Raw genomic sequence first — 27,473 nt, 5'->3', positions numbered from 1 at the left:
CTGATGGACAGCGGTAGAGCAGTTGATGTCATCTACCTGGACTTGTGTAAAGCGTTCGACACTGTCCCACACGACATTCTTGTCTCTAAATTAGAGAGACATCAGTTTGATGAATGGACCACTCAGTGGATAAAGAACTGGCTGGATAGCTGCACACAAAGAGTTGTGGTCAATGGCTCAATGTCCGACTGGAGACCAGTTACGAGTGGTGTCCCTCAGGGATCAGTGTTGGGACCGGTCTTGTTTAACATCTTCATTGCTGACATGGACAGTGGGATTGAGTGCGCCCTCAGCAAGTTTGCCGATGACACCAAGCTGTGTGGTTCGGTTGATATGCTGGAGGGAAGAAATGCCATCCAGAGGGTCCTTGACACGCTTGTGAGGTGGGCTGATGCCAACCTCATGAAGTTTAGCCATGCCAAGTGCAAGGTCCTACACCTGGGTCTGAGCAATCCCAGGCACAGCTACAGGCTGGGCAGAGAAGAGATTCAGAGCAGCCCAAGGAGAAGGACTTGGGGATGCTGGTCGATGAGAAAATGAACATGAGCCAGCACTGTGCACTTGCAGCCCAGAAAGCCAACCGTATCCTGGGCTGCATCAAAAGAAGCGTGACCAGCAGGTCGAAGGAGGTGATCCTGCCCCTTGATTATGCTCTCGTGAGACCTCACTTGTAGTATTGTGTACAGTTCTGGTGTCCTCAACATAAAAAGGACATGGATCTGTTGAAACAAGTCCAGAGGAGGGCCACGAGGATGATCAGGGGACTGGAGCACCTCCCATATGAAGACAGGCTGAGAAAGTTGGGGCTGTTCAGCCTGGAGAAGAGAAGGCTGCGTGGAGAACTCATAGCAGCCTTCCAGTATCTGAAGGGGGCCTATAGGGATGCTGGGGATGGACTCTTCATTAGGGACTGTAGTGACAGGACAAGGGGTAACGGGTTCAAACTTAAACAGGGGAAGTTTAGATTGGCTATAAGGAGGAAATTCTTTCCTGTTAGGGTGGTGACGCACTGGAATAAGTTGTCCAGGGAGGTTGTGAATGCTCCATCCACGGCAGTGTTCAACGCCAGGTTGGAGGAGGCCTTGGGTAATATGGTTTAGAGCGAGGTGTCCCTGCCCATTGCAGGGGGGTTGGAGCTTGATGATCTTGAGGTCCTTTCCAACCCTAACTATTCTATGATTCTATTCTATTCTATGATACAGATATATACAGATAAATACACACAGACATTAAAAGACTCCGTTGCTTGAATTAACTGTTGTAGCTGATATTAGACTGAGCCCATAGCATGCCTCTATTTCCAGAAACATATAAAAGCAGCAGGAATTTTGAAGTAGCATCCAAGCAGCATTAGCTATGCCAGCATCAGTTCTGCTGGGGGCCACCTTTCAGTGTAAGAAAACTGGTATCGAGAAGTTCTGCAAGCAAGTACAGTCACATCTGCCCCTCACCCCGATGAATTCAGACAGGTTTCAACACACAGCAACCTGAAGCAAAGAGTTGCCCCAGCTTAGCACACAGTCAAGCTGGGGCACAGGAAAACTGACGCTAAATAACCCTCAGTGGCCATACTGCAGAACAGCAAACCAGCAAGCTCATCGAGGGAAATATGCCAATTGTAGTTCACAGTTCAAGACCCAGAGGTGTTTCAAACCCACAGCTATCAATAGCCAGCTGCTTCAACAGCAGAGCCATGCTGGAGAGGTTCACAAAGGATCAGGGCAGCAGACAAACATGGCTGTGGCAGAGTGGACTCAACACAGGAGATCAGAATGCCAGCCCTCAGGGTGGGGATGCTGCCTGCCATGTGTACATGGAAATGAAGGGACAATGTAAGGTGGCCAAAGCATCATCTTGCAGATGCTCTGATTAGAAGTGTGGAATCATTTAGGCTGGAAAAGTCCTTTAAGAGTATTGAGTCCAACCATTTACCCTATGCTGCCAAACCTACCTCTAAACCATGTCCCGAAGTGCCACATCTGCACAACTTCTGAACACCTCCAGGTTTGGTGACTCCACCACTGCCCTGGGCAGCCTGTTCCAGTGCTTGACAACTCTCTCGGGGAAGAAATTGTTCCTAATACCCAGTCTAAACCTCACCTGGTGCAGCTTGAGTTCTTTTCCTCTTGTCCTATCACTTGGTACTGGGAAAGGACACTTTCAGAGGACTGAGGCAGATCTCTTCCCGGCTGATCCTGATACTGTCTGTCATGTGGCACAAGCTTTGCCAGTGCTAACACACCCTCCTGCGCTTATCGATCTGTGGGAAGATATCTGCCGGCAGGCTGCAACAGCAAATGACCCACGCAAAGATCACCCTTTTGATCCCAGCCCAATCAACGCTGACAGAGAACCCAACCTCTACCCCCTGACCCGCATGATATGTGGAAAAACGTTAAAAAAGAAGCAGAAAATCAAGGTGCTGTTGATGCAGAGGGTTGACAGGGGTGTTGTACAAGGGGGTTGTACAAGGGGGTTGTACAACAGGGTTAGAGGAACAAAGGTACTGTTTTTACCTATCATGCCTACTAAGCAGAGCAAAGACACTAACTATTGCTAAGGAAAAGCAGGCACCTGGTTCTATTGACAAGGAAAAGCAGACTGATTCTACTGGTAAGTGGCTATTGATAAGGAAAAGCAGATGCCTGAATCTACTGATAAGGGGGAGAAGTACATGGTTTATGGCTGGGACAGTAACCAAACCCTAAGGCCATACATGAGGACTAAAAGGTGAAAAGTTCAAGAAGAGGAAGACTCATTTACTTCATCTTGAGACTCCTGCCCATGACCAGAGGGGGCACTGCGCAGGCGCAAAGGACCTTCTAACTCATTGTAATACGAAGTGGGGATAGGATATGAATATGTATAAGTGTATTGTGCAACCTTATGAATATATATAACTTTAGAGAATAAATGTAGAGGGAAACAACACTGAGGGACGCATGACTTTGAGGAATTATCCCCGTGCGTCTCAGCGCTGAATAAAAAGCATACCTACTTTACAGCTTTAACGAGTTGTGGAGTCAATCCGCGCATCACTGTGAACCTGCCCCAAAACATGAAAGCTCCACATCCAGTCCGTCACGAGGCGAACTGCAGGCTGAACGGCGGGGAGGAAAACGGTGCTCCTGCGGGAGCCAAGCGGAGGCTGCGGCGGGGGCTCCCTTCCAGCCGAGGGGCTGCGCCTGATGGCGGCGGGACAAGGAGCTGCGGAGCACGAGCGCGTCGCCTCCACCTCCCTGTTGTCGCGACCTCACTCACTCGCGCGGTGACAGCAACAGCAGGCTCCTGTGGGCTCCCCCCATTGCCTGCCTGCGGGCAGAGGGCTGTGGTGCTCGCCCACCCCTCGCCTTTGTGTGCTCCGGCAGGCACCCGTACGCGCTGCGCCTGCCGAGATGCGTGCTGCAGAGCGGCGGGGGGGTCCACTCCTCCCAGTGGGAGGCAGGAAGAAACCCAGCCTCTGACCCGGAGGTTTTTCACACACAGCAATGGGCTGTTAACGATTCAGTCAAACATGCTAGGCTTCAAAATAGAGCTGATTTTTTTGCTATTAGCTCAAGGACATGGTTGTAAAGACTTTGATGAGATGTGTTGCATGAACCTACCTGATCGTTCTGAGTCTGTCCATGATGCAATTCAAAACCTAAAGCACAGAGTTCGCAAGTTGCGAGTGGATAGTAGCTGGAATTGGCTAGAAAGTTTGATGTCAGGATGGGGCGTCAGTGCATGGTTGAAAGACATTATTAAAATACACAAGCAGTAGCTTGTGTAAAAATCGTTATATATATATTATATATATATATTTTAATCACAGTTCCTTGTTTGATTGCTTGTATAAATCGTTTGATTGCTAAGTCTATTAACAATGTTTTGTTCATTTATATAGAAGGGGGAGATGTGGGAGATGCTGCACAAGAAGCTGTGTCAGTAGACCTGGACAAGAGCCTGGACATCTGGACTCTTATCAGCCACAAACCTTGGAAGAAGTGAACGGGACAAGTCGGGAAGAACTGGAGAAAGAGCATTGGGTGGAACCGAAGAAAGAGCATCAAGATAATTTCTAAAGACTGTAAATTTGGAAACAGGAGGGTGCTTAAGACAAGATAAAGAATGTGTAGTCAAGGGGAAGTTGAAGTGAGAGTGTAATGAGTAGAGATAGCAGAGAACTGTGTTTAGAAATAATTACTCAAGCAAAGGCTTGTGGACAGTAACGTGATTGGCTGATCAGTAAGATTGTTTTGTGATGGAAAAGTACTAAAGGAACTAATCCCTACTAATGGCTAGGCAGAATACTGTAAAAACCTGCAAGCTCACTCAATAAGGGATTTCGTTTGTATCCAGAAACAGAGTCCATGCCTCAGTTACCACAAGATTGGGCCTGGCAAGGGGTGCTATCCCATATAAAGGAGGGCCCACGTACAGTGGGGACCTTAGGCATGTTTATCCCTAATAACACTATAATAATAAATAAGCAAGGATTGCGTTCTCAAAGGTCAACACATGTTTTTTAACTGAGCTGCGATGAAAAAGTAAATTTTTGGAAGCCAGGTGAAATAATAGCTACTTCATTTTTAGCTCCCAGAGTAGCTAGCGGTCAAGCTTTAGCAACGTTGAATAAATGAGGATGTTGGCTTGCTAAACAAACCAATGCTACAGCATCCGCTCTCCCTGCATTGCTTGCTGATGTTGACTCTATTAGACATGTGACTGCAAAATAGAGCAGCAGTCAATTTTCTTCTCTTAGCGCATAGACATGGGTGTGAAATTTTGGAAGGAATGTGTTGCATGAATTTGTCAGACCATTCAGGATCCATACATGAAAGTACCCATAAATTAAAAGACAGTGTAATGAAGCTAAGGGAGTATGATAAAGATTGGTTATCATCACTTTTCTCTGATTGGGGTATAACTGGGTGGCTATTAACTTTCGTTAAGGGAGGATTGATCTTTTTGCTTGCTCTCTTTGCCATCATATGTGTTGTACCTTGCTTGTTACAATGTATGCACCGAATGTTATCCAAGCTTTTGAGAGAGGTGTGTATGTGCAGTTCAAAAACAAGAAGGGGGAACTGTGGGGGTTGGAATGTACCGAAACTGTCAGAGACCATGGGAAGGAGCAACTACAGCAGGCAATTAAGAGTGACCCGTGCCTGACAGGTACTTGGAAGATGTTGGAACTGGCAAGCAACACGGACGTTGGAACTGGTAAGGATATCAGTAAGAAAATCAGGTAGATCTTTCACCTGATGTAACTGCAAGGCAAACACAGATGTGCTTGGCTAACTGCTTCGAAGCATATAAATGTGAGGTATATAGGAATGATTCCTGTAAGAAACTTAGGAGTCCTTGTTATCATTACACTTTGGGAGGAATCAAAAATCATGTGTCATCATGGCTTGACTTCGCGAACGAAGATTTGGGAAGGGCATTTACCCACGCTTACTACAAGCGCGCTGATGACTAAGAAGGCCAATGTGGGATAGGCAAATCCGGCTACAAAAAGCACAGCAGAAGGTCTCCTTGGGTGGAACAGGTGGGACACGATTCTTCCTGCGTTGTCTTTTCTCCTCGAGACTAGTTCTTTGTGAACTCTCAAAGGAGTCAGCGGCATTATGTATGGTGTGCCTCCAAGTCTCCCGATTGGAGGCCAAGGTGGACCACTGATGGTAGTCAGTATGGCCAAGGCTAAGGTATTGTTTCAGGGAGTCCTTGTATCTCTTCTTTGGGGCACCTCTCTTGCGGCTACCAGTGGCAAGTTCACCGTAAAACACGATCTTGGGGAGGCGGTGATCCTTCATCCTAGAGACGTGCCCTGCCCAGCGCAGTTGCAGTTTCAGCAATGTGGCCTCGATGCTGGTGACCCCTGCCTGTTCGAGGACAGTGACATTAGACACATAGTCAGTCCAATGGATGTTTAGAATTGTACGAAGGCAGCGCTGATGAAAGCGTTCCAGGAGTCGCAGGTGATGACGATAGATGACCCATGATTCAGACCCATATAAAAGAGTAGACAATACAATGGCTCTGTAGACACTGATCTTTGTACTTTTCTTCAGGTGTTTATTACACCAGACTCTTTTATGGAGTTTTCCAAAGGCACTATATGCCTTTGCTATTCTGTTGTCTATCTCTCTGTCGATCGTGGCATCCGAGGAAATGATGCTTCCCAGATAGCTGAACTGCTGAACTGTCTTAAGCTCTGACTCGCCGATGGTAATATGGGGATGGCGATAATCTTCTTGGGGTGCAGGCTGGTAGAGGACTACTGTCTTATTCAAGCTGACTTCCAGCCCAAAAACCTCAGCCGCCTCCGCAAAGCAAGATGTTAAACGCTGCAGAGCTGCTTCTGTGTGGGCAACAAGGGCGGCATCATCAGCAAAGAGCAGTTCACGGACAAGATGGTTTAGGGTCTTAGTGTGGGCCTTCAGTCGCCTTAGATTGAATAGGCTACCATCGGTACGATATCGAATATAAATGCCGTCTTGTTCGTCGAGGTCTGCTGTAGCCCTTTGGAGCATCATGCTGAAGAAGATTGTGAATAAGGTCGGTGCGAGAACGCAACCTTGTTTCACACCATTGGTTATTGGGAAAGGCTCAGAGAGTGCATCACCATACCTGACTTGGCCTTGCTGATCCTCATGTAACAGAATAATCATTTTCAGGAACTTGGGGGGGACAACCTAATCGTTCTAAGATCAGCCACAAGCCTTTCCTGCTCACAGTGTCAAAAGCTTTGGTGAGGTCAACGAAAGTTACGTATAACCCCTTATTCTGTTCTCTACACTTTTCTTGCAATTGTCTGAGAACAAATACCATGTCTGTGGTACTTCTATTAGCCCTGAAACTACACTGACTTTCAGGTAGAAGTTCTTCTGCGATGGCAGGTACTAGTCTGTTCAATAGTATTCTTGCAAGAATTTTACCAGCAATGGAGAGCAGAGTTATACCACGGTAGTTTGAGCAGTCTGACTTGACACCTTTTTTCTTATACAGAGTGACGATGATTGTGTCACGAAAGTCTGACGGTATTTTGCCTTGTTCCCAACAGCACACAACTAGCTCATGAAATTTAGCGTGGAGTGCTTGGCCTCCATGCTTCCATATTTCAGGTGGGACTCCGTCAACCCCAGCTGCCTTGCCAGTTTTCACCTGCTGTATGGCCTTAAGAGTCTCTCCCATGGTAGGGGCTAAATCCAATTCGTTTTTCACCGGATGTTGCAGAATGTGCTGGATTCCTTCGCCTTGAACTACACGATTAGCACTAAAGAGGGTTTGAAAATGTTCAGACCAGCGATTCAGGATGGAGATTTTATCTGTAAGAAGCGTTTGGCCATCTGCACCAAGTAAGGGGCTTTGAACCTGGAATGTGGGTCCATACACTGCCTTCAGAGCCTCATAGAATCCTCTGTGGTCACCCAAATCTGCACATAGTTGAGTATTTTCTGCTAGGTTGTGCCAGCACTTGTTCTGGATGTCTCTAAGTTTCTGTTGGAGTTTGCTACATGCAAGACGAAAGGCTGCTTTTCTTACATGGCAGAGTGGCTGAGCGAGGTGTGCTTGATGAGCAGATCTCTTTTTTGTCAGCAATTCCTGGACCTCCTGGTTGCTATCGTCAAACCAGTCTTTGTTTTTCTTTGAGGAGAACCCAATGGATTCTACGGAGGACTGAAGGATGCTGTTTTTGATATGTTGCCAAAGCGCTTCAGGAGAAGAATCTATAAGTTGGTCTTCAAGCCTAGTTTGAAGGTTAGCCTGAAAGCTGTCCCTCACTGCAGCTATTTGAAGATTATCAACATTGAGCCTCTTCCTTGGAATGCCGCCCCTCTTAGGTTTGGGCTTGAAGTGGAAATTAAGTTTGCAACGCACAAGGCGGTGGTCTGTTTGGCATTCTGCACTAGGCATCACTCTGGTCTGGCAGACATCATGAATATTTCTCTGGCGCACTAAAACATAATCAATAAGGTGCCAATGTTTAGATCGTGGATGCATCCAGGTTGTCTTCCAGCTGTCTTTCTGCTGGAAGATAGTGTTGGTGATGGTAAGCTGTTGCTCTGCACAGAACTCTAGTAAGAGACGACCGTTATCATTGCAGTTGCCAACACCGTGCTTGCCTAGTACTCCTTTCCAGGCTTCAAAGTTCTTTCCTACTCGGGCGTTGAAGTCACCAAGGATTATGATCTTATCTTCTATAGGAACTTTCTGAGTGAGGTGACGCAGGTCGGAGTAGAATTTTTCTTTTTCTGCAGGGTCAGCTTGCAGAGTTGGAGCATATATGCTGAAAAGAACAACGTGTTGCTTACTGTGCAGTGGAAGACGTAAGGAGATAATACGGTCGGAATGACCTATCGGCAAATTTTCAAGTTTGGAGGCTATGGAGTTCTTAATCATGAAGCCGACTCCAGAAAGATGACTTTCAGTTTTGGGTTTGCCTGACCAGTAGAGTGTATAGCCAGCACCATGTTCTTTGAGGCTACCTTCCTCATGAAGGCGAACTTCACTGAGTGCAGCGATATCGATGTTAAGACGTGACAATTCATGGGCAATTAGCGCAGAACAGCGCTCAGGACGCCCACTGTTCACTGTATCAAGCATGGTTCTGATGTTCCAACATGCGAGTGTCAATCTGGACACACCTTTGGAGGCAGGTGTATGCCTTTGTCTCTTTGTTTTTAATTGACCGCAATAGAAGATGCCCGTTGGCCGCGTCTAGCCAACCAGGTGGAGGGGGAGATGAGCTTTGGTTAGGCCACCTTTTCTAGGCCTCTCTCCATATGGAGCAAGCAGTGCTGTCCTTGAAAAAGGCTGCTTGGTCATTCAGGATGCTGCCGAACAAGACTGTCATCTCCTGGGTCAGACTTGAGCGACCAATGTCCTGAACCGCCTGCATGCAGGGTTGGGTCTGCGACTTCCAGTGCACCTTATCACCTGCCGTTTCGTCCCTCGCCTGTCGCTGCAGGGCTTTGCAAGTGTGGGTAAACCCTTCGGGCCTGCGCAGTGGATTTATTTTAGGTGAGGCACAGCGTGCGCAGAACTGGCCTCACCCTTTACACCTGAGGTTTATCTGCCAGGGCCTAGCGAGCTTGGACGGTGACAGCAAAGTCCTCAGGTCGTAGGTTTAATTAGAGTATCCTTCTCTTAGATGGATGGCCTTACAGGGCTACACGAGCTCCATCTGCCCGGGTTTGAAGTTGGAGTTGTCCTTCTCCTAGGATGGTTGCCTGAAGGCTAGTGAGCCCATCCTGCCCATGGACACACTTTGTCTGACCCTTCATTTGAGAGCTGACTGGCATGGGAGACCCTACCGGAAGCATAAGCCACCACCAGCATAACTCCCAACTTCACAAGGGCACGCAAGCTCTTTCCCCACGACAAGGGGGTGTCCGTGAAAGAGTAGAATGTATATGAATTGTGTATTATGAATGTATATGAATATGTGTAGAATGTATATGAATTATCAGATTAAGATAGAAGTTCCTGTCAATACAATGATGAAAGAAAAGAAGAAACAAAGGAATAATCCTTCCTAATCAAAGTCTTTGTTACTTTAAGGGGTACTTTGTTTAACTACTTGAATGTCTCAAATGCTTTGCTTATTACAGAGGGTGCTTTGTTTAACTGCTTGAATGCCTTAAGGGGGTTAGGTAATCAATGGATACATTCTGTTACGGGATGAGGTGAAACTTGTGTATTGAATAAGTAACTATATAAGAAATGGAATTGAGGGGGCTAAGATGGTGGTTAAGCTTGTGACAGAAATCCCCTGTTAATGTATTGCCAAGGAATTCAATAACTTTTTAAGAAGTTTCATCACCCAAAGATAAGACCCCAGCAACAGGACGAGAACAACAAAAAGGAACCACGTTGGTATTTGGGTGAAGGAGACGACAGGATTGGCTGAAACCCAAGACCAAGGAGTATAAGAGACTGTACCCCAGAACTCTCGGTGTGCGTCTTGGGTGCAGTGGACACTCCCCGGCGCACCCAGCGCTGCTTGCTTACTGCCTCTCAATTGCAACAAAAAATTAATTAAATCAGATCACGGCCAAGATCGAATTTTTATAACATAAATATCGTCCAATATTTGCAATAAATGATCCAGCTTACACTCTAACTCTGGATCCGTGCCTCCATACTCACATAAGAGGATAGGCAATTAAGAGAAACAATTCCAATTTGATCTGACTGTGAGTCAAAACATTTCTTGCTTGCCGGACCCACCACAGCCGACAGGCGGCAGAGCCATCACGGACGAGGCCCAGCGGAACCTCACCCTGAGCCAATCCCTGCCTTCCCCCCGGACCTTGGGCCTGCACTTGGCGCGAACCTTGTCGGGCCCCCTCACGGCCTCCGCCATGGCCATAATCTGCAGCACCACCAAGCCGCAGCCACGGCTACTGCGGGCGGAAGCGGGGGAAGATTGACACCGCCCCCACCCGCTCCCCTCCAGTCAGCAGCGCGGTGGCTACGTGAAGCACGGAAGGACTCAGCACAGAACGCAGAGCTGGGAGCCAGAGCATGGCCGCCAGGCCTGGGTGAGGCAGGTCTCCTGTCAGGAGGGGAGCGGGCCTGGTGTAGGCTCACACATAGGCTCAGATATGGGAAGGCCAGGTTCCCTAGTAAGGGTGTGGGGGGAGGTCGGACTACACCATAGGATCCTGTGGGGAGGCCGGGCCCCTCCGTAAGTGTTTGAGATGAGGATCGGCACTCCTATAAGGGCCTGTGGGAAAACAGAATCCTTTATAAAGTGCTGTGTGGAGGCAGAGCTCCTCTACAGGAGCCTGGGAGGGAGGTAAGTTCCCCTACTGAGGACCAGATGGGAAGCCAGGATCATCTGTAGGAACAGGGAAAGAATCCAAACTTCTCTATAAGGGGGTGCCCAGGGTCCTCCTAAAAGGACTGGCAGGGAGGCAAGGATCATCTATAGGAGCCTAGGAAGAGGCCAGCTTTTCCTATAGGGACCTGTGGAGGGCCCAGGCTCTCGTATAACGCCCCCAGGGCAAAGGGGGGTGGGGAGGGAGTTTCCTCCATAAGAGTCTGGGGCAAGGCCGGGTGTCCCTGTAAGGGTCTGTGGGGAGGTCAAGCTGCTGCTACAGGGAATGCGAGGTAAGAAACCAAGCCCCTACTACTGAGGCTGGGCAGTGTGAGTTCTCTTCTTTCTACTTGTGCCATAGCAGGACCCAGAAGTGCCAACAGAGCGGGGCAGCCTGTGTGCAGTGCCTGAGACATCTCCAGCCACAGCAGGGCTCCAGTCTCAGCCTGAGGGACCAGGCATCACTGACCCTTTTGATCCTTACTCAGGTGCTCAGCTGCCCCAGGGAGCCACCGATGGAGCCCAGGCCATGCCCCACTGGAGCAGAAGTGATTTCAGCCAGTCCCCAGATGGATGAGTCCCTGCAGAGCTCAGTCCCTCCTCTCAGAAGACATTGTAGTCAAAGACCTAATGATCTTGAACAGGTAATGTCCACTCTCTTAGGCCTTGTATTTTGGCCTTGAGTAGACCCTTTGTTATCAACATCATCTGTCATTTATAACACCTGTGGGAAAGGTAAATTTTGTGTGGGTCAAGGCAGAGATGATCCTGACCAGGAGCCCATTGCACATTACAGAGCTGGTGATCCCCTGAGCAGGCACAGGGCTGGTCTGCATTGCCCAAGCCCTGTGTGGCTGCAGGATGAGCTTTGCCAACTCATGGTAACGGGGTTCATGGGCAGCTCCTGCCTGATACTGACAAACCAGCTGCCTGACCCTGCCTGTATGGATGGAAATGCAGCAATAAGTTCTCATGTAAACTTCCTTCATGACTAATGCTGCTTTCTTGTGATGCTTTATGTATTAGCTCATAGCACCAAAACGGAAGAGCTCTAACTCCACCTGAGGGCACGATGCCCAGCATCTGAAGGGACATAAGATTTACATGCTACCTGTATCCCTCTTCTTATTTTGTCTTATTAAAGCAGCTGTGACCCATATGTCCCTGGGGGGGAGGCGGGATCTGTTCAGCTGGTTATCAGGGTCTCTTGATAGGCCCTTCACTTCTATGGGTGTCTGGGAGGAGGACAGATCCCTCTAGAGAGGCCTGTGAGGAAACTCAGCCTGACTCTAGGGGCCACTGTGGAGGCTGAAGTCTTGGTGTGTTCTGTCCCAGAGCTGTCGTGGTATTGAGCAAGTAGGAAGTAAAGTCTGAGGAAGGATATGCTCTTGTAGGCTTCCTCCCAGGAGAAGGAACCTGAACATCCTAGGGTGCTTTGAAGGTGTACCAGTCCTAGCGTAGACAAAAAAGTCAGTATGAGATCTTTCATAAGAAAGATAGCCACCACACAAGTCTCAAAACTTAATCATAAAAGATGTGTGTGAGAACTAAGACTACAGCAGGGTCCTTCAGGAGAAAATTTTTACACTTGGTCTTTCAGAAATGAAAATGGACAACCAATTCCTTGGTATGTGCACTTTCCACAGTCCATTGTAATGCATCAGGAGAGATGTTTAAATTCACTGCCGTCTTCTCCACAGAAGGAAATACAGGAGAAGCCTCACCACCTTAACAGGAAAGATTTTCCTCCTTGTATCCAATCTAAACTTCCCCTGTTTAAGTTTGAACCCATTACCCCTTGTCCTATCACTACAATCGCTAAGGAAGTGTCCCTCCCCAGCATCCCTATAGGCCCCCTTCAGATACTGGAAGGCTGTCATGAGGTCTGCATGCATCCTTCTCTTCTCCAGTATGAACAACTCCAACTTTCTCAGCCTATATTCATATGGGAGGTGTTCCAGTCCCCTGATCATCCTCGTGGCCCTCCTCTGGAATTGTTCCAACAGTTCCATGTCCTTTTTACGTTGAGGACACCAGAACTGTACACAATACTCCAAGTGAGGTCTCACGAGAGCAGAATAAAGGGGCAGGATCACCTCCTTCGACCTGCTGGTCACACTCCTTTTGATGCAGCCGAGGATACGGTTGGCTCTCTGGGCTGCAAGCGCACACTGCTGGCTCATGTTCATTTTCTTATCGACCAGCACCCCCAAGTCCTTCTCCGCAGGGTTGCTCTGAATCTCTTCTCTGCCCAGCCTGTAGCTGTGCCTGGGATTGCTCCGACCCAGGTGTAGGACCTTGCACTTGGCATGGTTAAACTCCATGAGGTTGGCATCAGCCCACCTCACAAGCGTGTCAAGGTCCCTCTGGATGGCATTCCTTCCCTCCAGCGTATCAACCGAACCACACAGCTTGGTGTCATCGGCAAACTTGCTGAGGGCGCACTCAATCCCACTGTCCATGTCAGCGACGAAGATGTTAAACAAGACCGGTCCCAACACCGATCCCTGAGGGACACCACTCGTTACTGGTCTCCAGCCGGACATTGAGCCATTGACCACAACTCTTTGTGTGCGGCCATCCAGCCAGTTCTTTATCCACCGAGTGGTCCATTCATCAAATTGATGTCTCTCCAATTTAGAGACAAGGATGTCGTGTGGGACAGTGTCGAACGCTTTACACAAGTCCAGGTAGATGACATCAACTGCTTTACTGCTGTCCATCAGTTCTGTAGCCCCATCATAGAAGGCCACCAAATTGGTCAGGCAGGATTTCCCCTTGGTGAAGCCATGCTGGCTGTCACCAAGCACCTTGTTGTTTTTCATGTGCCTTAGCATGCCTTCCAGGAGAATCTGCTCCAAGATTTTGCCAGGCACAGAGGTGAGACTGACTGGTCTGTAATTCCCCGGGTCATCCATTTTCCCCTTCTTGAAAATGGGGGTTATATTTTCCTTTTTCCAGTCGTCAGGAACTTCACCTGACTGCCATGATTTTTTAAATATGATGGCCAGTGGCTCAGCAACTTCATTTCCCAGCTCCTTCAGGACCCGCGGATGGATTTCGTCAGGACCCATGGACTTGTGCACGTTCAGATTTTTAAGATGGTCTCTAACCAATTCCTCCCCTACAGTGGGCCCAAGATCTCCATTCTCACAGTCCCTTCATCTGCCTTCCAAGACTTGGGTAGTGCAGTCAGAGCCTTTGCTAGAGAAGACCGAGGCAAAGAAGTAATTCAGAACCCCAGCCTTCTCTAAATCCTGTGTAGTTAGTTCACCCGAGAGCTTCCTGAGGGGGCCTACGTTCTCCCTAATCTGTTTTTTATTTGCTATGTACCTGTAGAATCCCTTCCTGTTATCCCTAATATCCCTAGCCAAGTTTAATTCTAACTGGGCTTTAGCTTTCCTAACCTAGTCTCTAGCTTCCCAGACAATAACCCTGTACTCTTCCCAGGCTGCCTGTCCTTGCTTCCACTTTCTATAAAGCTGCTTTTTCATCTGAATTTCCCTCAGCAGCTCCTTATCCATCCAAGGAGGTCTCCTGGCCCTCCTGCTGCACTTTCTTCTAGTTGGGATGCAACACTCCTGGGCTTGTAGCAGGTGATCCTTGAAGACAAACCAAGAGTCTTGAGTCCCCTGTCCTCTAGGGCTATATCCCATGGAACCTTACTAATCAGGTTCCTGAAGAGGCTGAAGGCTGCTTTTTTGAAGTCTAGGGCAGTGAGCTTGCTGCACGCTCTTCTCACTGTCCTAAGGATCTCAAATTCAACCATCTCGTGGTCGCTGAATCCAAGGCTGCCCTGCAGTGGCACATTTCCAACAAGCCCTTTCCTGTTGGTGAGCACAAGGTCAAGCATGGCACTTCTTGTCAGTTCCTCTATTACTTGCAGAAGGAAATTGTCTTCCACACAATTGAGGAACCTCCTGGATTGCTTGTGTCGGGCCGTACCGTCATTCCAACAGATGTCAGGGTGGTTGAAGTCACCCATGAGAATGAGGGCCTGTGAGCGTGAGGCTTTTCCTATCTGCCTATGGAGTGTTTCATCCGCAGATTCCTCTTGATCAGGTGGTCTATAACATATCCCCACAGTAATGTCTCCCATCGCTGTTTTCCTTTTAACCCTAACCCACAAGCTCTCTGCTATCTGCTCACCTGTCCCCAGTCAGAGTTCCATACACTCCAGCCTATCCCTAACATAAAGGGATAGTCCCCCTCCGCGCCTGCCAGGCCTGTCTTTTCTAAAGAGTGTGTAACCTTCCATTCCAACACTCCAGTCATAGGGTCCATCCCACCATGTTTCTGTGATTCCTATAATGTCATACCCCTCTAGATGAGCACACATCTCTAATTCCTCTTGTTTGTTCCCCATGCTACGGGCATTTGTATAGAGGCATCTGAGCCGAGCTCCAAATGAAGCCAGCTCATTGGCTGGAGCAGCCGGAATATCTCTGCATTGGTCCAAGCATTTATTATAGGTGCTGGCAACTGACTGGGTGTGTTGGGATGGAATGATGCCCCCCTCCCCCAACACATCTAGTTTAAAGCCTCCTTAACCAGTCTGGCAAGCCTCCTACCAAAACTGCCCTTCCCCTTCATTATCGGACCAGCTCCACCAGGCCCTGCTAGACCTGGCCTACAAACTTGGGTCCCATGTTCAAGACACCCAAACCCCTGACTGTGACACCACCCTTTTAACCATTTATTAACCTGGCTAAACCTCCTAGCTTTTTTTAGGCCCTCCCCTGTATCGTGGAGAATAGACGAAAACTGTCTGAGCTCCAGAGCCCTTAACCAGCTCTCCCAAGGCTCTGTAGTGCTTCTTTATGTTTCCCGGGCTAGTACTATCTATATCCCTAGCACCCACATGTATCACCAGAAGTGAGTAATAGTCCGTGGTGCTTACCAGAGCAGGCAGCCTCTCTGCCACATCCCTGATCCGTGCCCCTGGTAGGGAACACACCTCCCTTGAGACTGGGTCAGGCCGACAGACGAGTGCTTCTGTCCCTTTCAAAGTAGAATCTCCTACCACTACAACCCAGCGCTTTTTCCTGGCAGCACCAGTAGAAATCTTTACTAGTGCATCGCCAGGCTGTTTCTGGTGCAAGTGCATTTCCTCATGAGCCCCCTGCAGGACAGCAAAGCGGTTCTGCGTGGGGGGCAACAAGTTCAGGAGGAAGTCCAGTGCTTTTAATTACCCTTTTCCTCCTTTTTTTGTTGTTTTTTGTCACCAATTCCCAGCTTTGAGAGCTAACAACCTCCTTCTTTCCTCCATGAGCTACAGGGGAAGCTTGAGAACTCTGCACAGTTTGGGCAGGGAGCAAGCATTCCTGTTTTCTCTCAGCTACACTGACATCTTGTAGCCTATTAATAGCTTCCCGCAGCTCAGCCACCTGCTGCAGGAGCACCTCCACCAGGGAGCACCCAGTGCAGTCCTGCCCGTTGCGTACCTTTCCCTCACCAGACCAGTGCAGGCACTCTCTACACCCCGAAGTCTGCACTGCAGCCTCTCCTCTCATCGGCTCTGTCTGGGTGCTTACGGTGGCCACTGCCGGGGCAGCCAGAGCAGAGCTCCCAGACCGGGCCCTGGTCATACAGCAAGTGCTCACCATCCCGCTCGCCTGCCCATGTGAACTGCCGCGGAAACTGCCTTGACCTGCTCTGTTTGCCGGCTCTGTTCACCACGCTCCTGGTCGCTCGCGCTCCCTGGGGCAGATTTTTAACCAATCAGGGCTGGCGCCGTTCCTCCTGGCTCCGCCCCCTGTGAGTCAGCTGCTCACGTCAGCTGAGTTGCCAGCTCCTGGGCAGGTCCTGTCGAGGACTTGAGGCTCCCTCGGTAGCTCTTGTCGCTCTGAGTTGAGGCTCCTGGACGCTGATCTCCCCCGCACCGGTGTTCAAGGCATCCTCTCTCGAGCTACTCTCCTCAGCAATTGACCAACAACCGTTAGGGATGCCCGGTTTAAATCTGCCGCCACTCCTCCTCAAACTCCAGGAACAAACTCGCCAAGTTTTCAAGCTGACAAGCATGTATTCTTTATTGCGGTGCCAGGAGACACGGGGATAGCTCCACCTAGGTCATTTACTTCTTCCAACAATCTTCATCACTTCTGGCAGCCTTTGAAGCACGCACAGTAGACGCTCATACCAGTTTAATTGGTTCATTAGCACCAGAGACATAATAATCCTCCCATCCTCCTACTTATCAGTTAGTTTAACTGTAGCTCATCCTGGACACCTGCAGTTCCCAGATACCCCTTATCCCTGTGTCCTGTTTTTCTAGGCTGTTTTATCTTAAAGCTGTCAACTATAACGATGTATATTGTGAGACTTCTCAGTATGTTCTCTAGCTGCACTCTCTCTCTATATTTTTCTCTATGTATCCTGCACCTCAGTAATTTTCCATTGCTACCGTTACAAAGCCATCAAACTTAACATTACTTAAAGCTACTTCTAAAGATTTCTATATCCCATCTTGTAATTCTGTGCCCCCCCCCCTTGTCTCACTACTGCAGTTCAGGATAATGGCCACACCGAATGCAGAAGCAGGTTAATGGGTAATAAGGTCACTACTTTGATTCTGTTACTTTGAAAAGGTAGTGGAAGGAGAAATAGTAACAAAAAAAAAAGTGGAAACCTTAAAGTAGTGGGACCTTAAATTCAGAAGGCAAGCCAAACACACATACACGAATAGCTGCAACATGTTCTGCTGCTTCACTGCCAGAGAACACAGAGAAGGCAGATCTGTGCCATCCTGGAACCCTGCAGTGAGGAGCAGACATCCAGAGGACCACACTGCCATGTAAAGGCGTTTGGGTGCTTTTGCCTCACAAGCTTGGCGTCCTCTTTCTGTCATTCTTCCTGGATCTTCTCCACTGTGGTAACTCTCTGCTGGTAACTCCTGCCTTTGAGACAAATCACACTGTCATCTGATTAACATTGATTAAAAAGACCCTTTGAATACAAGGCAGTACATGAAAACTGAATTGGCAGGGATGTCAGGGAGAAAGCAGTAATGAGTGAGCTCAGCTATGGATGGGCACTGCAAGGGAATGCAGAGCTGTACAGGAAGTTAGAGGGCCATGCCACAGCGAAACGGTGAGAAATGGGAAGTGGGATGTGAAGCCCTGGTATGGCTCTGGAGTGACTTCCACCTCTGCTATGCTGGGCATGAGTTTCTCAGGAGCAAGCCCTGACACAGGAGCTGGAGTTCCCTCAAGAGTGAAACATGCCATGGCTTCACAACCCCTGCCGCAGGAAACACTCCCCTCACCCTCCAAAGCCTGCATTTCCACACTCACCAGAATCTTCCAGAGATGATTTTGTCTGCGCCACCTTGAGGAACAGCTGTAAAAACTGGTAGAGAGAAGAAAGCTACAAGAGAGTCGATATGCATCACCAACAGAACTAAAGCCCAGCTAGAGACCATTGCTGGCCTTTCCATCTTATCCCCAAACCCAAACTGGGAGAAGAGTTATGGGACAGGAAAGCTCCAAGAACATACACCCTTCCTCCTCCTGTCCCATAGCCACCCACCTCTGCATACCTTCTCCGGCTGCTTCTGTGTCATCACATTTGTGTTGTGGGTTACAACTTCTTCCACCTCATCCTTATCCCTGCAGAGCTGCTCATAAATGCGCTAGGCCTAGGAGAGCCAACAAACAGGGCAGGAGCATGTTAGCAAGCAAGGAGTTGCTATGACAACTCATGCAGCTAGCTCTGGAGGAAAACACAGCCTCCAAGTGAAGAGGTGGACAGAGGCTGCCAGCAGAACAGGGAACAGCATACAAGGCCTTCAGCGCTCTACAGCTTGAGCAAAACCGACCTCACAACAAAAGCTGCACTTCATTTGGCATGAAAAGCTCATAGCAATCGAGTTCTTGACATCTAAGTCACCCTTATCCAACTGTGCAAGGCTGCTACTAGCCGTGTCCTTGGTGTACTCTTCAGTTTTTCAGCGTACACTATACAGACTTAAATGTGACGGTCTTCCTCTGCTGCAGCTCTTGATGTAGTGTCTGCATGAGTTGCAGCAGAGGAAGACCCTCATAGTTAAGACTGGGCCAGCACTGTGCATGTATGATTTTAAATCATACAGCAAGAAAGAGCAGCTTGTTTGCTTTACCGCCATGGTCTTCTTGTAGTGCAGATTCCTGGTTTTGTGAATTGCCTCCGTTATCAGCTCTTATCTGTGAAGACAACAGAGCTAGAGTGAACACGTCACTGACCATCGAAGCTCCACGATGGACTATGTGTCTTAGGAAAGGAAGAGGCACAGGCCAAATTCAGATGGCCGTAAGGACCTATGTCCACCCAAAGCATCTTCACAAAACCCAACATTTATACATCTTGCTAACCCTACACCTGTCTATGCAATGGAACTCTACTAATGAAATCCACCAATATATAGTACTGTATCATCTCCATAGAATCTAGGAAAATTGGGAAGCCCACCCCTTTCTGCTATGTCCAAATTTGCAGCACTTTTCCCTCATTTTTCAGACAAAGGAATCTCAAGCCAGAAGAGGTTAATGGGATTCCCAGTTTACTAAAGTTGGACATCACGGAACACTATATCTATAAAGAGATATATATGTGTGCTTTAAGGAAATTCCTGGTTGAGGCTGGTATCTCTGGAGGTGACCCCTGCGATAGCCAGCCCCAGAAGGCACCCAAAGGAGAAGATGTGGCCGTCAGATGAAGGAAGTCAGAGGTTCAGCAGCAGAATTTCTACATATAGGAAGGAACTCAGGAAATCCCAGCACCGGCAGGCACTCGGAGCATGCAGGGTGCTGGGGCATGGTGGGAGAAACGAGGCAGGAGCCAGGATCCATCCCCAAGGATGGTGATGGATCAACACCCTGACCTTCTTCCGATGCAGTTTTTGCTTTTCCCTGAATTCCTCCATTTTCTTTGCTTCTTCCCAAAGGGCTTCTGCCAACTAGATCTGACCTTCGCCCACACTAACTCTGCAAAGAAAAGAAAATTTCATATATACATATATATACACATAGATACACATAAATTTGCATATATATATATACACACACATACACACATACATGAAAAGACTGTTGGTCAAATCACCCCCTATAGCTGACATCAAACCGACCCCAGAATACACCTCCATTTCCAGAAAAATATAAATGCAGCAGGAATTTTGAAGCGGCATCCAAGCAGCATTAGCTATGTCAGCGTCAGTTCTGCTGGGGGCCTCCTTTCAGTTTAAGAAAACTGGTATCAAGAAGTTCTCCAAGCAAGCACAGTCACATCTGCCCCTCGCCCCAAAGAATTCAGCCAGGTTTCGACACACAGCAACCTGAAGCAAAGAGTTGCCCCAGCTTAGCACAGAGTCAAGCTGGGCCACAGAAAAACTGATGCTAAAATACCCTCAGGCTCATCCTGCTGAAAGTGAGTGGCCATACCACAGAACAGCACCCCAGCAAGTTCATCGAGGGCCATATGCAAAGTGTAGTTCACACTTCAAGACCCAGAGCTGTTTCAAACCCACACCTATCAATAGCCAGCTGCTTCAACAGCAGAGCCATGCTGGGGAGGTACCTGAAGGGTCAGGGCAGCAGACATACGTGGCTGTGGCTGAGAGTGCACTCAGCACAGGAGAGCAGAGTGCCAGCCCTCGGGGAAGGGATGCTGCCTGCCATGTGTACATGGAAATGAAGGGACAACGTAACGTGGCCAAAGCATCATCTTGCAGATGCTCTGATTAGAAGTGTGGAATCATTTAGGCTGGAAAAGACTTTTAAGATTACTGAGTCCAACTGTTTACCCTACACCGCAAAATCCACCATAACCGTGTCCCGAAGTGCCACATCTGCACATCTTCTAAACACCTCCAGGGATGCTGACTCCACCACTGCCCTGGGCAGCCTGTTACAGTGCTTGACAACCCACTCTGGGAATAAATTGTTCCTCATATTCTGTCTAAACTTCACCTGGTGCAGCTTGAGGTTGTTTCCTCTTGTCCTATCCCATGGTACATGGGAAAGGAGACAGACCCCCACCTCACAACCTCCTTTCAGGTGATAGAATCATTGCAGTACAGTCCCTAAATCCTGGTCAGGGCCTAGAAAAGTCTGGGAAATTCAAGTGTTAAACATGCATCACAGGGCAGAGGAACCTCTGGCAGATCCCACAGTTACAGGCTTGATACTACAGGAACATGTATTTGCACATCTACCCCACCACCACCCAAATCATGTACATGGACTTGGGAAACAGAGATCATACACTACCGCAGAAGAGTGTGTCACAGCGAGGTATATTAATCTTAAGAGATTCAGGTAGAAGCAGAGCTGCGTACGCAGGGATTCAGGATTCTGTCGTCAAACAGTAGTTTGCCAGATACATTTGTCACTGAGCATGCAAAAAAACTTTCTTTGCATGACTACCATCCTCGTTGCTGGATCCGATATCAGTCATGGTGGCCTAAGAGGAAATGAGCATGGTGCTAACGAAGTCCGTGTTTAAGAGAAGGTGAAACCTGCCCTGTGTGATAACATTCTGCTCTGACTTCATGCGTGGTTCCAGACATGCCCTGCAACCAACTAAAATCATGGAACCACATCCACAAAATAAAACTCTTTCTGGAATCACAGCCATAGCTGACACTTAGATATGATCCTTGTTTTCCAGAACAGTGGTGAATTAATTCAGCAGTTTATTCCCAAAGGGCTTTGACAGCCGGGACTTCACTGCCATTGATCTCCGGGGGGCAGTGTACGACATGGAAGAGGATAGCCAATTCAGAGAAACATTTCCAATTTCAGCCGGCTGTGAGTCAAGACATTTCAGTTCAGATCATTCCACAACTTCTGAAACCCAGGCAGGGACACCGTCCACTAGACCAGGTTGTGCTAAGCCCCGTCCAGCCTGGCCTTGAACAGTGCCAGGGATGGGACATGTGTTTTTAGATAGGCACACACCCCCCGACCTAACCGCTTCCAGCAGCAGACAAACAAACACGGACACAAACATGGACTGGAAATGAAACCCTCTCTGCCGCTTTACACCCACTCAGGAATAGCCCCAAACACGAGACAAAGTGCTGACGAACACACCATGGCATGTAACAACACCGCAGACCCCTCCCCTCCGCTCTAAGCTCGCGGACCCAACACAGCCGAGAGGCGGCGGAGCCAGCCCAGACTAGGACCAGGACCGGCGGAACCTCACCCTGAGCCAATCCCCTCATTTCCCCCCCCCGAACTTGGGACTGCTCTTGGGGCGGGCCTTGTGGGGCCCCCTCACGGCCTCCGCCATGGCCATACTCTGCAGCACCACCAAGCCGCAGCCACGGCTACTGCGGGCGGAAGCGGGGGAAGATTGACACCGCCCCCACCCGCTCCCCTCCAGTCAGCAGCGCGGTGGCTACGTGAAGCACGGAAGGACTCAGCACAGAACGCAGAGCTGGGAGCCGGAGCATGGCCGCCAGGCCTGGGTGAGGCAGGCCTCCTGTCAGGAGGGGAGCGGGCATGGGGTAGGCTCACATATAGGCTCAGATATGGGAAGGCCAGGTTCCTTTGTAAGGGTGTGGGGGGAGGTCGGATTATGCCATAGGATCCTGTGGGGAGTCCAGGCTCCTCCATAAGTGTTTGAGATGAGGATCGGCACTCCTAAAGGGCCTGTGGGGGAACAGAATACTTTATAAAGTGCTGTGTGGAGGCCAAGGTCTTCTATAGGAGCCTGGGAAGGAGATAAGTTCTCCTACTGAGAATCAGATGGGAGGCCAGGATCATCTCTAGGAACCGGAGAAGAATCCAAACTTCTCTATAAGGGAGTGGCCAGGCTTCCCCTAAAAGGACTGGCAGGGAGGCAAGGCTCATCTATAAGAGCCTAGGAGGAGGCCAGGTTCCCTTCTATGGACCTGTGGAGGGGCCAGGCTCTCCTGTAATGCCCCCGGGTGAAGGGGGGTGGGGAGGGTGTCTCCTCCATAAGAGTCTGGGGCAAGGCCAGGTGTCTGTGGGGAGGTCAAGCTGCTGCTACAGGGAATGCGAGGTAAGAAACCAAGCCCCTACTACTGAGGCTGGGCAGTGTGAGTTCTCTTCTTTCTACTTGTGCCGTAGCAGGACCCGGAAGTGCCACCGGAGCGGGGCAGCCTGTGCGCAGTGCCTGAGGCATCTCCAGCCACAGCAGGGCTCCAGTCTGAGCCTGGGGGACCAGGCATCACTGACCCTTTTGATCCCTACTCAGGTGCTCAGCTGCCCCAGGGAGCCACCGCTGGAGCCCAGGCCATGCCCCACTGGAGCAGAACTGATTTCAGCCAGTCCCCAGATGGATGAGTCCCTGCAGAGCTCAGTCCCTCCTCGCAGAAGACATTGTAGTCAAAGACCTAATGATCTTGAACAGGTAATGTCCACTCTCTTAGGCCTTGTACTTCGGCCTTGAGAAGACCCTTTATTATCAACATCATCTGCCATTTAGAATACCTGTGGGAAAGGTAAATTGTGCGTGGGTCAAGGCAGAGATGATCCTGACCAGGAGCCCATTACACATTACAGAGCTGGTGATCCCCTGAGCAGGCACAGGGCTGGTCTGCATTGCCCAAGCCCTGTGGCTGCAGGATGAGCTTTGCCACCTCATGGTAACGGGGTTCATGGGCAGCTCCTGCCTGATACTGACAAACCAGCTGCCTGGCCCTGCCTGTATCTGGAAATGCAGCAAGAAGTTTTCATGTGAACTTCCTTCATGACTAATGCTGCTCTCTTGTGATGCTTTATGTATTAGCTCATATCACCAAAACGGAAGAGCTCTAACTCCACCTGAGGGCACGATGCCCAGCATCTGAAGGGACATAAGATTTACATGCTACCTGTATCCCTCTTCTTATTTTGTCTTATTAAAGCAGCTGTGACCCATATGTCCCTGGGGGGGAGGCGGGATCTGTTCAGCTGGTTATCAGGGTCTCTTGATAGGCCCTTCACTTCTATGGGTGTCTGGGAGGAGGACAGATCCGTCTAGAGAGGCCTGTGAGGAAACTCAGCCTGACCGTAGGGGCCCCTGTGGAGGCTGAAGTCTTGGTGTGTTCTGTCCCAGAGCTGTTGTGGTATTGAGCAAGTAGGAAGTAAAGGCTGAGCAAGGATATGCTCTTGTAGGCTTCCTCCCAGGAGAAGGAACCTGAACATCCTAGGGTGCTTTGAAGGTGTACCAGCCCTAGCCTAGACAAAAATGTCAGTATGGCATCTTTCAGAAGAAAGATAGCCACCACACAAGTCTCAAAACTTAATCATAAAAGATGTGTGTGAGAACTAAGACTACAGCAGGGTCCTTCAGGAGAATATTTCTACACTTGGTCTTTCAGAAATGAAAATGGATAACCGATTCCTTGGCATGTGCCCTTTCCACAGTCCATTGTAATGCATGAGGAGAGATGTTTAAGCTCACTGCCATCTTCCCCTCATAAAGAAATACAGGAGAAGCTCCAGTGGTTTTTTGGCTTAGACATACACTGAAGTCACGCAGATTCAACTTGAAGAATATCATACAGCAGCAACTCCATTGTCCCAAACTTAAGGTACCTGGCACCAGGTTTAAACAGTTGAACTGTGTGCTGGTGCCCTTCTCCTCCGTCCCTGTGTTGTAAGGCACTGAGGACCTTCTTAAGCAATGCTGCACATGAGGATATGAGAGAGACCAGCAGCCCTGCAGCACACGAGATTCTGAATCAAAGCCGTGATCACGTGTATGGTAAGAAAAAAATAAGAACTTTGGGAGATATGGTCAGGAAATGAGTTTCAGGGCTACACCAGGGAAGATGCAAATCATCTTCCAGTATCAGCACTTAAACCTAAAGCACATCTACAGCTAAGCCAGACACATAGTGTATTGGTGGTGCACCTCTAAATGAGCTCCCTGAAAGACGTGGCCAAAATGAAACCTAAATTACAAGCTTAATCACCATTAATGAAGGACTTGAGAAACAGGGAAAAGCTTAACCTGAGATCTGAGTGGGGTATATATGCCCTAAACATTAGCCAGTTTCCCAAAGCATTGTGCAGCACTCCCCTCAGCACATGTGACTTCTTGGTTATCTCCAGCCTCTTTCAGATGGCTGCACTTTAAAAGAATTTCAAATCAAGAACTTCTTCTGACACAGATGGCCCCTGCGTCTGGGTCTATCGCTTAGATTCCTTTTCTTCCCCCGAGTGTGAACATGCCATATCTGTCCAAGCAGTTTGCTGATGTCAGGCACATATCTGTAATGGGCACTTTCTGAGTGTGCAGATAATTATCTCAGACCTCAAATACTTTGCTGAAACGGAGAAGCACTTCAGCTCTGTGTGGCTGCTGTGAGAAATCATTTGTAGCTAAAAATTTAAGCTCAAGGTAGACACAACAGTGAAGCAGCTCTTTATTAATGGTTTTGCGAAAAACGGGTGTCCTAGCAAGCAGGCACACACAGCAAAAGCAGAACTATGATTTGTATTTCCTATCCCGTCCACAAGTTACCTCCCTTGTTTCCCAGTTGGTTGGGTACTCCAAGGTTTACAGCCTATTCAGTGCTTATAACCTATGTGCTAACTGTCCTGCTTCTGTTTATACCTCCCCTTACTCAACGTTGTACACCTCTTCCTCTTATTTTCTAACCACATCATTATTAACCACATAATCCTTTTCCGGTTCTATTTTGCAAGTCTTTGGCAGACATGTGGTACCCCAACTTACTGTTTAACCAGCCTGCACCAGCTTAGTTTGTACATAGACAGTATTCATTTTAACCAAGGAGTATATCTTTCATCTAGAGGTGACATTGGCTTTAACCACAGAGTGTGTATTTTGACTTACTAGATCTCAACCCTTTGTTTCGTTCCCTTAGTAACTTAGCCCCAGCCCCAGTATTGAAAACTCTTAATATTACAAAGTCTTACTATTGATCTTGAAGCTCTAATATTGGAAAGCCTTAATATTGCAAAGCCCCATCTCCAGTTATGCGAAAACAACACTCTTTCTCTCACAATTCCCCCTTTCTCTTATGTATACTGGGTTTGGGTTTTCCACTTTCTATAAAGAATTACCTCATATGTAACTTTCAGTCTGGATAACGTAACTTCACAGTTTTGGTCTAAAGATAAGTCGTCCAGATCATCTTCAAATATTTGGTTCGTGGTGTTTTGTTTTTTTTTCGATCTAAAACATTTAGTCAGAGTAGGGTGATTGTCCCATGAGCATTTGTTTTGACAAACTTGTTTAAAGGAGTTGTACACATCTTCCTATGTACGGAATTATGTAGCACCCTATAGCTATTCAGACACCTGCTACTACAGTTATGGAAGTAAAAACTGTTACCACCATTGCTCTCCATTTCCCAAATCAGGATTCTAACCATCCTGTTAATGAAATACCTGTTCTCATATTTTCATCCAGTTCTTCTGCCAACGTAGTGAGGCCTTGAAAGGGCCTGGTTATGGCTCCATCTGGTGTTGTATTATTTGGAATAAATGTGCAACACGTATCCCCTACGATTACGCATACTCCTTATTCAGCTAATATATGTAAAACTATTCTATTTTCACTGTATATTTGACCCATTCTACCCAGGAATTTGTATTTCTGTATCCTGTTTCTATTCCAAACATCTACTTTAAAACTTTAATTGCAATTCCTTTTACTATCTTGGGATTATTTGTTGGAGCACCATGTCCCCACCGATGGAGGAATGGTAGTGTCCACAGGCTGGCCACATTCGTTCCTCTTTGGCTCCCAAGTCACTATTGTAAATCTAGCAATTGAATCCCCTCCTGTCACATCTGCTCCCAGGCCATGAACTTGGCTTATTACCCCTCCAGCACTTGCAATAGCACGTGTGTGGGACAACACTCTTAACACCCCACATTCAGATTCAAAGTGACCCTTAAACATCATAATTTTCCTTTTTAGAGATTTTCTCTAAGCACTGTGTGAGATCCACCCATTAAAGCCAGTTGTAAACCAAACATCACTCCACCCAGGAGAAGGTGATTCCCAGTACATTTGGAGGTAACAACACTATTTCTCTCACAGCTGGGAGTAACTGGAAACACCACCACACTGGCCAGACCAACAGTGTCTTCTGCCTGGAGAACCTACAAACAGGATCAACAGCACCTAGGGATGTAGTCGTCAACTGTGGCATAAGGAAGCTCACCTGAAACAGAGAGTACAAAAAGAGTTAGGTCTGCTTATGAGAAGTGCTCATTACGAGATTCTACACAGAACAGAAACACTGGCCACCTGTGTTAAAGGGATGGAAAGCAATGGTGAATGAGGCTGAAAGAGATGTCTTGATTCTATGATTTTCCGAACAACCAAGGCATTTTACCAAGTTCCATCACTAAAGTGCCCAAGGGAATTATATAGCTTCGCTATATAGCTTAATCTCCACAAATGCCTACATAGAGGGCTTTGATCAGAACTTCTCCTTAGTGAAAACATGTCTCCAAAGTCAGAGTCCAGCTTCCCAGGATCTTTCAGGGGGGACCAGACTTCACCTAAACCATTCCCTTTAGAGAGCTAAAGCTCATGATCTGATGGGGAAGAGCAAAACCAGAGATTTTCTGTGGAGCCAGAAACCCCATAAAGCAAGCAATTCTGGTGCGCTGGTCAGGGTGGTAGAGGTGCCCTCCTGCACATTAGAAAAGACAGAGCTGAGGATCTGCGTGGCTCTGGGACTCCCAGT

General features: G+C 48.3%; 2 long non-coding RNA genes across 5 annotated transcripts; both read left to right on the top strand.

Moving 5' to 3' along the window:
- Positions 1–10,954: 10,954 nt before the first annotated feature.
- On the top strand, positions 10,955–27,096 carry LOC133214204 (uncharacterized). 4 transcript variants are annotated; one of them, XR_009726039.1, is made up of 5 exons: positions 22,325–22,361; positions 22,789–23,167; positions 23,914–23,988; positions 26,819–26,913; positions 27,011–27,096. It is a non-coding gene; the product is annotated as an uncharacterized LOC133214204 (long non-coding RNA). The 4 variants fall into 4 exon arrangements; XR_009726038.1 differs by lacking the exons at positions 22,325–22,361; positions 27,011–27,096 and adding an exon at positions 10,955–11,103 and having other exon boundaries at positions 22,817–23,167; positions 26,819–26,948; XR_009726036.1 differs by lacking the exon at positions 27,011–27,096 and having other exon boundaries at positions 26,819–26,948.
- Positions 11,216–19,341, top strand: LOC133214211 (uncharacterized). Its single transcript, XR_009726046.1, has 3 exons — positions 11,216–11,454; positions 12,205–12,279; positions 18,951–19,341. It is a non-coding gene; the product is annotated as an uncharacterized LOC133214211 (long non-coding RNA).
- Positions 27,097–27,473: the final 377 nt, after the last annotated feature.

Source organism: Neopsephotus bourkii, unplaced genomic scaffold, assembly GCF_033783945.1.
Source record: "Neopsephotus bourkii isolate Nb327-2 ecotype Australia unplaced genomic scaffold, CSIRO-AGI_Nbou_v1 NB_874, whole genome shotgun sequence".
Taxonomy (NCBI): domain Eukaryota; kingdom Metazoa; phylum Chordata; class Aves; order Psittaciformes; family Psittacidae; genus Neopsephotus; species Neopsephotus bourkii.
This window is presented reverse-complemented; position numbering and strand designations above follow the sequence as displayed.